The sequence below is a fragment of the Vanellus vanellus genome, assembly GCF_965231255.1.
Source record: "Vanellus vanellus genome assembly, chromosome: 1".
In the NCBI taxonomy this organism is placed as follows: domain Eukaryota; kingdom Metazoa; phylum Chordata; class Aves; order Charadriiformes; family Charadriidae; genus Vanellus; species Vanellus vanellus.
In genome coordinates, this window is record NC_138905.1 from 197892886 (window position 1) to 197909059 (window position 16174).

Here is a 16174-nt window from a genome sequence, read left to right on the forward strand (position 1 = left end):
GCACCCCTGACCCACACACAAACCAAATTGCATGCTTTAGTTTTGCTGATTTTGTCTCCCTTATAGAATGACATGTTCAAAATACTCATTTTCCACATGATACCTCCCTGTGACATGCTGCACGTGTATGATGTTTTCATTGATTATCTAATTAGGAGGAGGAATTTTCAGTGCAGTAGCTCCGATTTGCTCTCAAATGTGAGTCCACCCCTCAGACAGTTATCTCAATATATGCACTTCTTGCAATATGATTTTTAACACAAATATTTTCCTGAATCTCAAATACATTTACAGATGTATTTTTTCTCTTAATTCTGCCACAGCAGTTCTTAAAGCTTTCCCTGACTTTAAATAAGATGCTCTTGTGATAAGCTACTTGCTTACTTGTTCTTTTTTTAAACTTTCCTTTCCATTCTCTAGTCTTCTCTTAAATTATTAACACTTCTTCCTTTCTGGCTGACCTATTTGGATACCCGCACCTCAACGTTTTCATTACTCTGTAGAAAGGTATCCTTCTGCTTATGTGCCTTTGCTCCACTAGCAACGTCAACCTTAGAAGAGAAGCTGATTTTTTACTTCTCTCATAAAATGACAATTAAAATGTTGGAAGGGTTTCAACCAACTTCCATCTACTGCAGACTGAGATGAGATGGACATGGGGTCAGACTGTACTACGTTTGCTGCCTCTTACACCTTCCTATCAGGTATCGTGCCCTGCCTGCTATCAGAGAGAGGCCGTCAGACCAGCCAGGCATCGGGTCCGAGCTGGCTCACGCGTGCCCATGTAATTTAAACACCTTCACAGTTCCCTCAGATGGGTCTTATGCAAACAGCATTCACTCTGAATTACTCCCCAAAACGCTACCTCCTGCAACTCCTCTGTAAGAATGAAACAGGGAAACTGGGCACCGTCGGGATTAGCTGACCTTTGATAACTAACAACAGTTTTTACCACTCTTTCAAATGTTGAGGTATCAAATGGGATGTGTCACTCCATCAACTTTTTCCGCTTCCCTGACACGTACTGTCTCTAACAAGGCTGTACGCCCTTCAGGGGATGACTCAGGCTCTCGTGAGTGCAGTGCTTGGCATAGCTGGAGCCCTGGCTCATTGTGGGATAAAGAGCTTTTTTTGTCATTTTTCTCAGAAGCGCTAACAGAAAGATCCACAGTTCAGGTTCAGGTAGCTCAGACTCGTGCTACCTCCAGTTAGACCAGGGACCTATTGACTCAGCTGGATAACACCTACAACTTTTAAAACTTCTTTTTTGTTTCAAGGTGGGAAGAAGTAATGCTTCAAAAATCAGGATTACCTAAGAAGTCACGCCTGGTGGTAAACTAAAGAAAATATTTTTCTTTCCCTGACTGCAGTTTATAAACAGGGCACGCACATGAACACAGAGTTCTTAGCTCACTTGATACCTTTAATAGCCAGGCTGTCAATCACCATGCCCTTCATCCTTTTGAAAATATTTCTGTATATCCAAAGTAAACATAAATAGCTATCAGCAAAAATCTTCATGACTCAAACCACTGGCTGTTTTACAGCAACTTTATGTAAGTGACTGCAGTGAGCTAGTGTCAGGAAAAATCAGGCCATATGATTTTACAGTGAAATTTCTGTTTCTCATGGTTGTTTTTCCCTCATGCTCCTCCTCATTATGTGCAGACGAGCTTTTGGTTACAGTTTCTGCCTTAGCACTCCTGTTACTACTCAAAATTATTTTTTCTGTTCTTCAAAGAACTGATGCCAGTAAATCATCTCAGTCCTAATCAGTTGTTGAAGGGAAAGTGTCTTGTTTTATGTAGTTTTGAAATCCATTTTCATAAAACCCTCCAAGGCAAGCGCTGGTGAGACGCAGCATATGGGGTTTACTATCTAATACCCTTACTTGCGCAACGGCGTGCTTAGATGTTGGCTAGATAGGAGGTAACACGGGTTAAAAAAAAAAAAAAATAAATCACTGGTCTTACATAAGAACAGTCGTCCTGACTTGCAAAATCTTTTCCATATTTTTTTTTTTTAAATATAGGAAGCAATTTTTTTTTTTTTTTCTTAAATTACAACATTATCTATAAGGATGCATTGTTCCACCTTTTGAAGTAACCCGTGGCAGGAGTGATTTCGATTTCAGAGAGTTTTTCTTAGCTGTTTAGCTGTTTAGTTTTGTTTTTTTTCTCCCCCTTAAACATAGTACTTTTAACTGATGAGCATTTGTGCAAGGGCTCTGCCTTGCTGTGGTGAAGGTTTTGCAACAGCAACTCTTCCATCTGGGCACAAGCAAGAGATTAATAGAGCTCCAGCATCCTCCGACTTGCTGCTTCTCTATAGAAGCACCAGTGTCCTCACAGAGGCCAAGTTAAATAGACACACAGTCTTTGTAATTAGATCTTTTACGTCCTTCAGAGTCCATCTCTTCCTACTAACCTAAAAACCATCTTGGTTTTCTGAGAGCTCTGAGGTCTAACACAGCTCCCTGCTTATGCTGGAAAAAGGCAAATGACCTTCTTCCTCTTTAAGAGGGTAATGTTACTCAATGTTTCTCTCATGCTACATTTGAATGGAAATTGCACTTTAGTGAAAAAAAAGTACAAACCAAAAATTACAATCTGCTTTTTATTAACTAAAAGAAAAAAAACTACTTTGGGCTTAGTACCCAAGGAAGAAAGCACAAAAAGATAAGCCACGTTTAAAATTGAGTGATTTCCTAGTAAAGACAGTAGTAATTATAGTTACTTTAACTATACTTAGAATGATTAATGATTTTGAGTCACCACAGGCTAGATTTTAAAAGTTATTTAGCGCCTGAAATATCCAACAGTTGCTTTGTACATTATTAAGTGCCTAATCTGGTTAAGTATCAAACTCCTATTACTTGTTTGTCCACTGCATCATTAAAGGCTTTGAAAAAAAATATCTAAAATAATTTTTTTTAAAGTTATTAAAATGACTAAATCTCATCCTCACCCATGTTTTTTTCTTTCACCAGATCAGAAGAGGAAAATAGGTTCTTTCTTTTCCATATCTGGATTGGCTTCTCAGCTGTGAAATTAAATCTAAATAACTGAAACACATAACTGAAAACAATCCATTGATGCAGAATACTTTTATTCAAGTATTTGAATATGATGCTTAGATCTGGCAAAAACCCAGTTAACTTTTATAACAGCCTAATTCAAAAGAGCATGGTGATCATAAGAGCTGGGATTCACCTGCTTTGAAATCTTGCAGTGGAGCTGCAAGCAGCACTGGGCTGTGGTTCTGGATGTGGAACTTGAGCTTATGTGCTTGGTCAGGTACGGGTGCTCAGTGACACCGTATCCTCCCGACTCACACCAGGCTCTAACACCCGAACCTTGCCTGAACTCTTCCACAGATCAAGGGAGGTCATCGCTAGCTACTGACTAATTCAATGAACTAAAAATACAGCATCAGCACAGACAGAATCTTTTATAAAATGGAAACTTCGCCAAGAATATAAAGATAGTTCTTCCTCTTCTGACAATACAACAGATTTGACCCAGGGTGTGTTTTCATGTTTGGCTTAAGCTCATCTAAGATTATGCTACTGTTGGAAAAGCTGTAAAGTTCTTTCCTCCTCTCCCTTTCCCCCATCATTTCCATCAGGTCTCCTTACAGTGGCACTAGTTAGGAGCTGAAATTTGATTTGAGTGGGGTGTGTGTGTTTTTGGGAATACCGCTGGGACTACAGTGTTACCTTCAGTTGATGAATGAGGTTAGGAGTCTCCCCACAGAGGCACATGATCACCGGGGTCAACACAAGGGAGGCTGCATGGGTGTTGAGGTGGGGAAAAGCAGCATAGGAAAATGTTTCTAAATTGAAAAAAAAATGTTTTAAAAAATCAAAGGTATACTTTTCAGAGGTATTACATGGTTAAATAGCTTTCCCAGCTGCTCATAAGCATTTAAAAACACCTACAGCAGACACTGCATTTTATAGTAAGAACATTCTTCTAAGCCACTTTTCTGGCTGAGCCATCAGTAAACTTTGGCTGTTGCAGGAAGAGATACATTCTAGGTCTAACTGCAAGAAGCATGGCCGGACAATGTGCTTGAAGATCTTAAAAGCCGGAATGGACGGTGATAATCACTCTGATCTGCATAGTTCAGGCCAGAGAACGTCATTATTTCTGGTCCATGTACAGGAATTCAGAGCAGCCAGACAAAAGAGAAAAACCTTCTGGCAGAGCTATTACAGGTAATGCTAGATCCAGGTTAAGCTATTTGCAAATGCTAAAACAGGTACTTAGGGAGTCAGCTCTAGTCTATGAGACAGAAACATAACATTTCACATATACTTGCATAAGCAACACTATTAAGTCTCAATAACATACAATCAGATGAAAATAATTTAGATATTGATTTGTGCGGACAACAGGCTGTACACTATTATTAAAAAGCAACTACTGCAACTCATATTTGTTTCTGTGAGGTTTCATCAGCGGATTACAATATTAAGCCGATACCGAACCCTACATTGCCTACTCGATATATTACACAAAGAAAACCAGATTGAAAATGGCATAAAGAGAAAAAAAAAAAAGACATTTTATTCATAAAATACATAGAGAATCTTAAAACAAAACCCACTCATTACAGTTCTGGGGTATGGGAATATAAATGCAAATTTACAGGGTTTTGGTGCAGCTTTCTTCCCCGGGATAAACACTGGTGGCAGAACAGCCCACACAGACTTGCTCTGCCAGCAGGCAGAACCCAGCTAATTAAATGTAGAGAGGAAAGTCAGCTCCAGAGAAAAAAGAAGCATTCCCATCCAAAATATCCTCTATAATCAGTTCTTCAGTGGAGCCACAGCTGGCAATCTGTGCCTACAGTGAATTTGGACTGCAGAATAGAATGTATGGTGATCTTAAAAAAAAAACCAACAAAAACCCCCCAAAAAACAATCATGAATTAAATATCTCAGGTATGTTTTACTTATCAGTATATATGCACATACATATCATTCCCTTTTAATGTGTTTCTCTGGAGATATGGAAAGGAGCTTCCATGCCGCAACCTTCTCCTTTCAAATTCATCTTAAATATTGAACAATCCAAAGGGCTTTACAAAGAAGCACACTTATAATGCATGAAATGAAAAGAATGTGCATTCAGCACCTGATTGATGCAAAGAAATGGCGCTGAGCAAGCTAAAGAATATTAATTTGAACTGAAGAGAGTTAAATGAACGTAAGTGTGATTCATATTGTCAAAACACGTAAGTAATTTTATTCCCTTTTCACAATGGTTTCTTTGCATCAAGATCACTCACAAAAATTCTGAAAGAAACCTTATTTTGCCCTTCACAAAACAATAAAGCCTTCAAACAGACAAAATCCCCAGCTCTGTGAAAGGTCATTCTAGACTGTGATGTTTTGGTGCCTCCTGAAACTTAGAGGATATCTTCACAACAGGGACGTATTGTACTGTTATACATATTGTGCATGTGTTCCACAGATTCAGTCTAGTCAAATGCAGAACAGTGTCTGTGAAATTCATTTCTTCTAGGGTTGCTCTAAACAGGAGCAACAAATGAAAGAAGACAGTACCATCCCTTCAGTTCTGGGGGAAACTTCACTGGAAGCCAACCGATGACACAACATTGCACCAGACTACTGTTAGAGGTCCCATTTGTTGTTAATGCAACTGTCATTTAAGCTCTTGAGTAAATGCTATGCGTATAATATTTTGTATTTTAATGTTTTCCAGCATTCTGCTAGGTATGAATGGATGGGGATGTAAGATAAGGAATTTGTTGGGGCATTTTTTAACACTAAGGAGAAGTAAGGATGTTACACTGTGTACTTAACATGCCAGAATACCCATAAGAAGTTAATCAAAGCAGTTCAGAGCTCACAGAGCAGAAAACAGGACTGTGGCAACTGGCATCAGTGCTAGTGACAGTCTGTATCTTCTGCAGGTGAGGCACCTCAGCATGCTGCCCTGGTTGGCAATAAAGCGCAGAATAAGTTTCACGGCATTGATGGAATACCAAAAAAACTGTTGTGTATAAAGAGGCCCTTTATGTTCAAGGTGTTTGAATTTTGTATGAGTAAACATAATGTTGGAGTTTTTAAAAGAATCAATAATGCTTTCTTAAAAATAAATAAGTGTTCATTAATAGGGACAACCATTGTAATTAATAATTATTAAAAAATAGAACAGTAACTTATGATCGAGAAGCATACAAGCCCCATGCTTTACTACTTTAAAACCTGAAGTTACATGTCATAATTTTGAGAGCTTGGCTTATCAATCACCTGTGTAGGGTTGAACAACATTGTTTGCACAGAAGAAACAATTGGTGATATCAATCTAGGAAAGAATGGAAGCAATTCACCCCTTCGCTCTCTTGCTGTACATTTGTACATGGTTCCCTGCTTGGCTAGAAGGGAGAAGCTAAAGGTAGACTACAGAGGTGGGACTTATTTGACTTAATGCAGATGTTTACAATTTAACCCCATTTCAGCTACTCAGCTTGGATGTCTTCTAGTCAATATAAAGAAATAAGAGCTGATTCATCCCATTTTAATACTGACATCTACAACAGATCACATGGATTAAACTCCAATAATATCTGTTTCTCTCCAACGACTGTAAAGGGAGCTTGAAGTGACTAGCTTAGGTATGGACACCTATTCAGCAAATGTCTGAGTTTGGAAAGATGATACCTCAGTCGTCCAGATCAGAAAACACTTAAAAGCCCCAAAATAGTGATGCTGGCTTTCTCCACAGGCTGTTCCTCTTTTGGGACTAGTAAGCCTTTAAAAGTGCAAAGCCACTAGGACAGCACAAAGCCATTTCTTACCATCTTCAGTTTGAAGCACAATTTATTTATTTCTATTTATAAATATAGACTATTTACTTCCCTAAAAACTGCTTTAAATACTAAATTTAGCCACCTAAACCTAAAATCAGGGTCAAAGTGAAAATCTGAAACCACCTAATAAAAAATATGATAAATCTGTCGAAGGAACTGAACCTGTTCCTTGTAGACCTCTACTGTGAGAATGAAGCAATGCCACTGCACATAAAAGTTCCTTCTGCTATTCCTCCCACAAGTATCAGGAGTGGAGGAAAGCAAAGGATATGAGAAAAGAAGCGTGTCTGCAACTCCTGCCACAACGGGCACTGCCTATAGGCAACACACAACAAAGTTTAATGTAGGTCTATAGGATTGCTTGATAGTTTCACCATTTATCTTTCACAAAAAGCAAAAAAAAAAAAAAAGTAGATGATGTTTTCTGGCAATATTTAGTGGGGAAGATTGCCAATAAAAAGAAGAATCAGGAAAGGACTAAACAATTAAAATAATCTTGTAAAGTGGATTAAGAGAATTGGTATGATTTTCAGTAATACAGAGTGGATTATGAACCAAAGTACTTGTAGAAGTAGTAGGGGAAATACTGGAAAAAAACTGTGGTAAAATCATATTCATTTGACTTTTCCTTTTGTTGACCTTCATGAGATTCCTGTTAAACAGTACTGGCCCCAGTATTGACTCCTGGGCTACACTATTGGTGCCCGACGTCCAGCTACCCTTTGTGCTGCTAATCACAACCCGGTCAGCCTGGCAGCTCAGATTTCAACCCACCTCACTGTCGATTCATTTAGTTTGTATTTCATCATTTTGTCTAAGAGGATGTTGCAGGAGATATTGTCAAAAGCCTTTATAAAGTTAAGATAAACCTCATCCTTTGCTCTCCCATCATCCACCAAGCCAATTATCTTGTTTTAGAAGGCTACTGAGTTGGTAATGCATGATCTCCCCTTCATCCAAACATGCTGACTGCTCCCAGTCAACTACTTCTCTTTTGTTTGGAAATGGGTTATAGGATTATTTGCTCCATCCGTTTCCCAGGGATTATGGTGAGGGTGACCAGCCAGTAGTTCCCTAGATTCTCTTGCTTGCCCTTCTTGAAGAAAGAAGTTGCACGAGTCCCATGGACTCATGTATGTCCGGTTTGTTTAAAATGTTCCCTAACCTGTTATCCCTGTACCAAGGGTAAGTCTGCCTTAGTTCAGGTCTTCCTCTTGGTCTCTGGGACCTGGGATTCCTGAAGGTAAAGACTGAGGCAAAGAAGGCATTGACTACCTCGGCCTTTTCCTTCTCCATCACTGTCATTCTTCCTGCTGCTGAGTGAAGTTCACACAGTCACTGAGACCTCTTTCAGGACGGGCTTTCAAGTTGAAGGAATCAAAATATAACAATATATTATGCAGAAGTATTCTTAACCCTGAAACCAGATAAAAGACAAACTGTAACACTACTCTTACTGAAGAGTCCAATAACATTGAGTATGACAAATATAAACTTTACTTACATTATGACTAGCTTCTAAAGAGAGAACTGCTCATTTTCTAGCTGCAGAATGGATTTAGAATTGGACTTTTTACACGTGCTTTGTTTATCCTCAATCCACTCGGCAGAAAATTAAATACATTTCAGAACCTGAAATTCCATGTTGTGAGCTTAATTTAGGTTCCAGTATTCCGCTTTTCTCGTCATCCTTCTTTCACCCTGGCATCTTTGTGTGATATTAAAACCTCTGCTCCAGATTAGACTTTTTACTTTGGAGTAGAGCCTCAGCATCTAGTGGAAATCTAACGCTTGAATGATTCTCCATACTGGAGACAATAACTGTCCATGATACATCTAAACAAGTACTCACAGAAGTACTTTAAGGTGACTTATTGAACAAACTGGTACCAAGTTTTAATGACCTTTATGTTGATTAAAATTATGTCCTGCTGGACAGTCTAGGGATTCAACTACGTTAGACAACAAATCCCATACCAGTATTAACACCTGGGGCTGTTCTCCGGCCACTAGGCCAGACAGCACGAAACAAGTCTACACGCATACAGTAAAACATTATCTCAGTGCTGCTGGCAACATCCAGCTCTCTCTCGATTCCTCAGCTCTTGCCAACTTCTGAACTGCGCCTGAGAATTTTTTAGGGGAGGCTGCAGGTTGGTCCAGGCAAAATGGGGAAGAAGTGGAGCAGCTTTGCTAGAGAGGGATTTCTCTGACTTGCATACGAGGAACAGGAGAGAACAGACAGGCTATCAAGAGATTGACTAGTTTAAAGATCTTAAACAAAGTAGGAAATACAGGACAACTGAGGTTACGATAAGAAAGATGACACTTGTTGACTTCCTCTCTCCTTGCCAATATGCAGGCTAAACATTATGATTAAAAATTATTTTGCCAACCCTTTATTGTTGGAATCACAAATCACCCCAGAAAGGTTTATTAGGAAGAGCAGATAATTCACAACAAAGTGAGCATAGGGATTCACCGTAACGTGTTCTGCAACTAAAGCGCATTGCCATTACAGTCACCATGAAATTGCAGAAGCAATAACTCCAAAGACACAGAGCAAAACCTCACAGAAAGTCACAGCAATACTCTCAGGCAGTTCTAAAACAAACAAATAAACAAAAAACCCACTACACAGCCAGGTCCTTGGAAGAGGAGCCACTAGATTGTATCATCACACACAATATACATGACTTATCTACAGAATTTTTTTCCTGGAAACAGTAATGTCTTCCAGTAATGGATGGGAAAGACTTCTTATTTTAAGAAATTTTAAACTTAAGTGCAACTCTAACTACATGATTAAAAAGTATGAACAAACATTTGTTGTGTCTTCAAAATTGATTCTGATTGTAAAACTGCATTCCAACATTGTGTAGCAGATGTTAGTATATCCTGTGCAAGAAGAATTTAAATTTCAGCTTCCCAGAAAACCCTATAATAAAAGAATGTCCTGAGCTCCCCAAGTTCCTAATTTAAGATCGAATCCCCAAAATTCATAAAAATCACATTCTAAATTAACCACTCTTAATTAGTAGCAATAAAGAAAATTATTATGAGAGATACAGCTGAAGAAATTTGTTCTTTATGAAAACCTGAATATATGAACTCAGTATCTATCTGCTTACAGCTGGTTTACCAGAAGGGCCATAAGGATTTAATTTCACTATGAGGGCATCTTTCATCGTGAGAAGCAGTACAAAAAAATCTTCCAGCTAACTCTAGTTGTGTTCAAAGACTTTTCATTAGGTAGTCTTTTATAATTAAGGTGAATTTTATTACCTACACCCATCTTCAGTCAAAACAGTCTCTGAACCTACACAGATTAATAAAATACTGATTTTTTTTCATTCTTATTGAAATTAAATAAGTATTTTCAGAATCTCCTAAACTTGTTGTTGTTGTTGTTTAAATTCAGGTACAGTAAGACAGCAAAGAAATTAAAAATAAAACATTCAGAATTTTTATTTCAGAGATTACAAGATTATCAGGTGATTTAATCTGGATACAGTATTGTCCCAGTTTGAGGTAAAACAGAACCAATTTTGTTCAGTAACTTCGCTTCTTAGCTGGGCCTCTTCCAACTACTGACATTAACTGCATATTGTGCAGACAGTGTTCACTCTCTCAGAGCGATAAGACCAATGTCTATAGCTGATGCCCAGGCATGGTGTGCAGAGAGGCTCCTGCTTAGACTTATTGCTATAACCCCCAAGGCCAACCAACTTGGTTATTTGCCACGTTGGAGGGTCGGAAGCGGAAAAGCATAGTGGGGTCCCACCTGCGGGGAGGAGCGGACAGGACAGGTGACCCAAAATTGACCAACGGGGTATTCCATCCCATCTGCCTCATGCTCAGTATATAAGCTGAGGGATCAAAGGGTCACGGGCTTCCTTCAATGGCCGACGTCTGAAGAGGACTCTGTTCGTCTGCCTGTGATCCCGATCCTGAATCCAGATCCGGAATCCAGTTCCTGTCCGTCACTGAGTCCAGCCTGGGACTGCCCCAGTGCCAGCTGGTGTCGTGATTGTCATCTCGGGAGCTTGATACGGTTTTGTATATTTTTCATTATTTCTTTTTATTTTATTATTAATATTTCATTAAAGTAGTTTAGTTCCTTCTAAACTCATAAGTTTAAACTCAGTTTAAACTCATAAACTCCTCTGCCTCTCTCTTTGAAGAGGGGTAGAGGGGAGCATCTGTCAGTCCCGTCTGTGGTCCCTCAGGTCCCCAGTAGTGGATTTTGGCCTAAACCACAACATACTGTTCCTATTAAATGCGTAGGGCTAGGTAAAGTATAAATAGCTGAAAGGAAAATAATTACCTACCAAATGCACCCAACAAGTCTACAGAAGTATCTTCAAGTAAACAAGCACTATAGAAGAAACATATATTGAATGATTTATAGGCAGTCCATAGACCTATCTGACTGTCAAGAGAACATGCTTCAATGTCATAAACTATATTAGCTTATGTGAAGATTGCACTTCAGAAGAGGAACAAAATATACATCAGGAAGAAGGTTAAATCAAAGCCATTATGATAAACTTTAAGTCTAATTCTTTTAAAACATTTTACTTGGCTGATAAGCTTTTGATTACAGCAGATGCACCACTGTAAGACTTTAAAAGTAACGTCTGTCTTTAATGTCATGAAATGGTATGTATTTCTCAAGTCTATGAAAAAAAGTTATTGTAGACAATCTTTCCAATCCATTAGCACAAAAATAATTCTTTATGGGTCAAAGATAGGCATATTTTTTATGGTGAGTCTGCTCTTTAAGTTGCATCTTAAATCAGATAAAGAGAATTAAAGAGTCTACTGTCTCGTGATGGCCAAAGAAAGATTTACTTAAAAATAATACCAACTAACCCTCATGGATTTACTGCACATTAAATGTAGTAAGGCTACTACCATTTAATGTAAAAAGTGACTGGCTTGTTCTTAAATCTTTTAAAACATTTTTGTGTGTTTCCTATTTTAGCAATGTTTCTTAGGACTCTGTTTTTCTATTTTAAAATTCAATACGTTTTATTTTGGCAACTTTTTTTGGCAAAACAACCAGTGTTGAATATTAATTCAATGTTCCTTCTTGGAAATTATATAAACATACAAAAGACAGAGCCTGCTATGTTTCCCAGAAGGCGAGCATTCAGCACAGGTTTTAAGATTTCACACTACACTTTAATCATTATCCTCTAGACAGGACATAGCAGAGAGCCAAAGGGTCAAACTGGCAAACTATGTTAATAAACCAGATTCTTTATCACATGCTGTTTCTACAGCAGCACGAACAGAAACTTGTGCTGAAATCAAGAAGGAAGTGCTGCAATTGCTTCACAAGGTCTTTCAGCAAGTCAAGTCTATAAACCCTTAGAGATCGTAAGATTTGAGATAAATTACTGTGTGTACAAAGGGTTTTGTTCAATTGAACATGGGAGTCTGGTTTAAAGCGGAGTCTTAACATCTGTAACAACTGATGGTGGTAATCTAAATCTAGGAGACAACTAAACAGTTTTTAAAACGAACAAACAAACAAACAGCACATCAGAAAAAAAATCTAAACCACAATAGCAGAAGAAGCCTTCCCTATCTTAACCTCACCTTCCTCCCTATCCTCCCCCTCATCTTCATGTTCAAGTCACTCTACAATGGACATAGAGAGCTTTCTTTATAAAACTTAAAGGTGAAGCAGCATCTTCCTCCCTTGCCTACAAGAACATTAGGAAATCAGTCTCCCCAGTCCATAAAATACCAGTGCACCCAAGAAGAAAACAAGTTTGACAACATGCATATGTTACATCAGGCTTCAAAATGCAGAATCCAGAGCTTTCCTCTGAATCATCGACCCATCCTTTCTGAAGAAAACATTCAAGAACTAAAATGCTGAAGAGTATATTAAGTAATATATTTAGGAATACGTAAGTGAGCATAAAAATACAAAAGGCCAAGAGAAAAGCAAGGTATTATCAATCTGATAATGTCTATTAATAAAGCAGTGGTCACTCACGCAGGTCAATGGGTGGACACACACTCAATCAGCAATGTACCAATTTTATAGTGTGGTGGCATATCTTAACATAAGGCTCAATAAAACACAGTAACATACAGAACTAATGCCAGTTTACAACACGAACAGCAAATTAAAAAATGCAACACCCCCTGCATTTTCAATCAGCAGAGAGACTTGCTAACAGTAGTAAGGGGAAACCAAGCCAATTTTTCAAGTCAGGAAGGGAAGCGAAGAACTTTGGGACAGGCCAGCCTTGCCTTCCTTTCTGCTGTCAGTGGATGATACTTGTAAAATGCAGCACCAACACAAACTATTCTACCAAACTTCAATGTGCAGGGTGACATTAGGGGTACCGTAAGTTAATAGCAATTATCCTATGCAGATTACAAGCATATGTTATTACCATGCAGTACAGTTTATTCAGAGAGGAGGTAGGATATTCAAATCTTCACTAAATTAAAATACTGAACACAGATCATTATAACTCATTTGAATCAAGACACATACTGTAGCCATGATTTTAAGCATCCTTATTAAAAGTAATTAGATTTTGGCAAGCCTTTCCCAATTAATGTAGCCAGTCAAAAGAAAAAAAAAAATCATACATACTGGCTGTTTTATCCCCAAGCCTCATGAAAAATTGAATAATTTATTCATATCACTGTTGAATAACTTCTAATTATTTTTCTTATATATAAACCCCTTTTTCTTTTATTATTTTCAGTATTTTAATTTACATACAAGTATGGTGTCAAATCAACTTACTTATTTTAGAAAGTGACTTTGCTAGACTGTATGCTGGTCTGAACTCCAGAAATGCTTTGAGAGAGTGCCTCAAGACTTCTAACTGCGACAATATTTTCACTGAAAAAAAAAAGCAGTGAATTTGTTACAGAATACTAGCTATTCTGTTGTAAAATCATAGACCAGCAACATACATTCTTACTTTGAGTCACTATATAAACTACTGTTAACCACTGACCTTCATTACATTAACTCACAGCAATGCTTTTACACAAGTAGAGGTAATGTGTTGTCCCACAGAATACATAGAGCTTATTTTGGCTGCGAAGACAACGCATGAGTCACCAGCGTACGGCCATAAAATGGAGGTGTGCCTGGTCCTAGGAGAGGCAGAAAATCCAAAGTATTTTTCTCACCTTCCATCCTTCAAAACTGAGACATCAGTCAACAAGCATTATTCAACAATAATACAGGCTACCTGTGTATGAAAATGAGAAGGAGAAGAAAAAAGCCTACAAGATACTAATAACAGTCCCAGAAGTGGATTTTCAATGGTACTTACTTAAACAAACATCCCCAGCTCACAATACAAATGACTTCCAGGTAGAACTTAACTATTATATTTTTTTAGTATTTTGGCCTTTGTAATTTCTGTAGTTTATCCTGCTTTCTTCAGAAAATTAACAATCCCAGCCAAAATCTCACGTCTTTGCCATGTATAAAGAGGAAACTCAAACAAAGAGAGTATCAGCAGCCTTCTTCCAAAAAGAAATACAAGTAAAAACTCACCCTACACTTCTGTAGATTAAAATTAATAAATACAGACTAATTTTCTTCAGGCTGTTGTGCTTTTGAATATGAGTCTGCGTAGTTATTTAATGGTGTTCAGCTAATACATTTTAATTGTATGCCACTTCAGTTAGTTCAATTTACCTTTCCTAGGTACCTCTGTAAAGACATGGCCTCCTAAGGCCCCTTCATTGCTCACTCTATCTTTTTACAATTCTTTCTTTTCTCATTAGCAAGTCACAGGTTTACCTCCAGGTTAAGACAAGACACCGTTCATTTTTGTCTGGCCCTGCCAGGGTAAGGTTCAGTCAGGGCTATGACAGTATGCTGGGCTGAGGGCATCTCAGCAAATCTGTACAAACTCAACTAATTAAGGTGATGAACTTCTCTATTGTCAACAAATGTCCCCGTAATTTGATTATGATCACTTGTGCCTGTGTCATTGTTTTTTTTTTAAAAAGCATAACCATGAAATAGTAAAAATGAAAATTTAGCAGTTGATATTAACCAAGCCCTGAAGTATGCAACAGCTCTAAACATTTTGAATACAAAGAACAAGAAGAAATGAAGTGCTTTGTTGAAAGAAGAAAAAGGTATCTCTGTGCAGCGTATCCCTTTGGCAATGCCATGTTTTCTCCTCACCGTCATAGTTTCTGTCCTCCCCTGGCCATGTGGAAATGAACACAATAATCCAGTGATGCCATTGTTTAGATAGTCCTGCCTAGACTTACGTGCATGACTAGCTTCATGATCACAGAACAGACAGACATGTCACTCTTCTCAGGTTTCAGCTTTCATTTTTAAAGAGTGAGCTTCTAGCTATCACAGTTAAGAAAAAATTGTAAAACAAGGCCATCAGTCACATGTGAGGTGCCTCCCTGAGTCTACATCGTCTGAAAGAAGTCCCAATGTATGAACCGACCTATATCCTTGCACCTAGATGCTTTGATGTGTCACTATTCATTATTTTATTAGTTAAGCTCTTTAAGATAGAACAAAAAGAAAGAAAACAAGATGTACATGACTTCAGACTAAATTGCAAGCAAGTCCTAAAACTAGGACAGGTTCATAGTGATATAAAAGACTAAGCAGAGATACAGGGATTAGAAGAAGGTGGAAGAGTCAAAATGATACAGGTTTAAAATATTTATATTAATGGATGACTAGGCTGAAACAAGTAAGTATGAATTACCCCATTCTTCAGAGGGCTTCAGCAGTGATCCAACAGACTCCAGAACAAATATATAAATATATAAAATATATATACATATTTAATATCTATCTATCTATCTATTTATCTATCTATCTCAAGTGTTCAGGGTCTGGTTGGACAGGGCTTTGAGCAACTGGATCTAGTGGTGGAAGATGTCCCTGCCCACAGCGGAGGGGGGTGGGGTGGGTGTTGGACTATATGATCTTCAGAGGTCCCTCCCAACCCAAACCATTCCATGATTCTATGATACAGCTCTGTTTCCATTCTAACCTACATTTACAGCACGAAAGACAATGGTCTAGAGGACTTCAAGCTTACTTTGTTAACCTGTTTTCAAAAGCAAATCAAGTAAAGCTTCTCCCATGTATACTGCTGACCTACCAAATGAAAGACTACACCCATCTTTCCATCATGCTCCATCAATTGCTTATAGCAAGCAATTTGCATTACCTGTGAGTTAAGTGCCCTTGAGTGTACAGTAACACAGCTGCAGTGGATTTCATAAGCATAATGGCAGCATTCCAGACACACAAACTACATTAAAATGCTCATATCTGACGCAGCACAAA